Source organism: Neodiprion pinetum, chromosome 5 (assembly GCF_021155775.2).
Source record: "Neodiprion pinetum isolate iyNeoPine1 chromosome 5, iyNeoPine1.2, whole genome shotgun sequence".
Taxonomy (NCBI): Eukaryota; Metazoa; Arthropoda; class Insecta; order Hymenoptera; family Diprionidae; genus Neodiprion; species Neodiprion pinetum.
In genome coordinates, this window is record NC_060236.1 from 4,221,109 (window position 1) to 4,223,148 (window position 2,040).

Here is a 2,040-nt window from a genome sequence, read left to right on the forward strand (position 1 = left end):
GATTTTTCCTCTCATCTCAGCTCCATGTAGTAAAAATAACATCGCATTACTAACGACTTCGTTTACTATACGTAGCTCAGTTTTAACACAAGACTCCGTGGCGCAACGGTAGCGCGTCTGACTCCAGATCAGAAGGTTGCGTGTTCAAATCACGTCGGGGTCAAAGTGAGTTTTTTTGAAACTCGATTATGGAATTCAGCAAACTCAAATTCTGACTTTGAGAGGAACATGGAAATTTTTGCGCCGGAAGCTATTAGAACAACTCTAAATGTAACAAAACGTTATTCTGATTGATCCATGAGTAAAAATACACCATTTTTAGACTACTACGATAAACTCTCTGAAGGAGCATTCGAGATGCAATATTACATATAATTACCGGTTGGTTATTGCGCCGAAAAAAATGATTCTAATCAAGGTTGTTTTTCAAGAAAAAGTATTTACGCATCTTCGATAGAATCTACTCAAGATTATCGACGTTGAAACATTCGTTCTGAATCCTTTGGTGATTGAACCAGCAACATAACTAATTCTATCCCACGATAAAAAAACATATTTCTCGTCTCAACTATTTTTTTGGAAAATGTAACGCTACGTGCTTTGAATTATACAAGTTCACAAGCGGTTAGCAACAACGTGAAACCCAAACGAGAAGGCGGGTTACGAGGCGTGTACACATTGGTGTATCGTGTATGCATATAATAAAGTTATAAAGCGTTCTCGACGCGACACGCAAGTAAAAGTGACGATAGGCCAGTTATACACACTTAGTTTAATTCAAGGTGAGATAGTCTCAAAGATTGTACACGCAACGAACTACCAGCCGAGTTCTAATTGTAAGCTAAACTTTGAACTGGGTACCAAATGAAAAACCAAATTTACGTTACACATACGAATAATGTACACACAATCAATTGAATATACAAATTGAGTATAAATTTTTGTTAACAATGAAAGTTTCAAGTCCCGGTGTGTTGGAATTTATTTATAATTCATCCCGAAATAATACATGCCGTACTTTTCGTAAACTATGAAAAAAAAATAAATAAAAATAGACTATATTTACTATTCAGATATGACGATGAAGGCATGTAGAAGTATCTAAAGGTATAAGGTCGTATATAATTCAATCAACACGAAGATAGCGTAATTCAGCTGTTTCTTATTTGCCATTTTCATTACTATAAAGACAAAAGAAGAGAAAAAAAAAGGAATGAAAAAAAAATTTTTTTAACACAAAGAAAAAAGAAAAGGCTGAAAATATCTCACACATCTTATCTTAATTCGTTAAAAACCAGTCAACATAGTTGTATATTACAAAGATCATTTATACATCTTGACAGCTTATAACGCTATAACTATATACCGTATTTATATACATATATGTATACACATATACATCAATACCAAGTTAAATATCACAATGAGACGGACGTGTTTTCGTGTACAGATTTAATAATAATAACATTTATTATTATTATTATTATTGTTGTTGTTGTTGTTGTTGTTGTTGTTGTTGTTGTTGTTGTTGTTGTTGTTGTTGTTGTTGTTGTTGTTGTTGTTGTCGTTGTTGTTGTTATCATTATTGTCGTTAATACAATAGTGGTAGCAGCATTAATATCGTCCTTATCATAACTATAATGCAGGTAGCAATTCTTGGTGCTTCTGTGTCGACACAGGATTATAGTGTATGGAGAAAGAGATGAAAATGAATCTCGTTGTCTCGAATAAGTTTGTTGTATCATGAGAATTCAGTAAACATGTGCTTCTTTCTCTTGATTTTTCGACAGCCAGATTTTCTCCTTCGGATATCCGATAAACTTTTTTTCTTACGTCCTCTTCGTCCTTGTCTGTCATTCATTTCTTTTTCACTATGTCTAATCTCCTTACTTTTCTTCTTCTTCTTCTTCTTCTTCTTCTTCTTCTTCTTCTTCTTCTTCTTCTTCTTCTTCTTCTTCTTCTTCTTCTTCCTCTTCTTCTTCTTCTTTTTCTTCTTCTTCATCTTCGCCTTCTTTCCCTCGTTAAGTCTTCATTGCCTCG

The 2,040-nt window shown here is 33.7% G+C and overlaps 1 non-coding gene across 1 annotated transcript; it reads left to right on the forward strand.

Annotated features, from left to right (window-relative positions):
- The first annotated feature begins 91 nt into the window (after positions 1-91).
- TRNAW-CCA (transfer RNA tryptophan (anticodon CCA)) lies at positions 92-163 on the forward strand. Its single transcript has one exon. It is a non-coding gene; the product is annotated as a tRNA-Trp (tRNA).
- Positions 164-2,040: the final 1,877 nt, after the last annotated feature.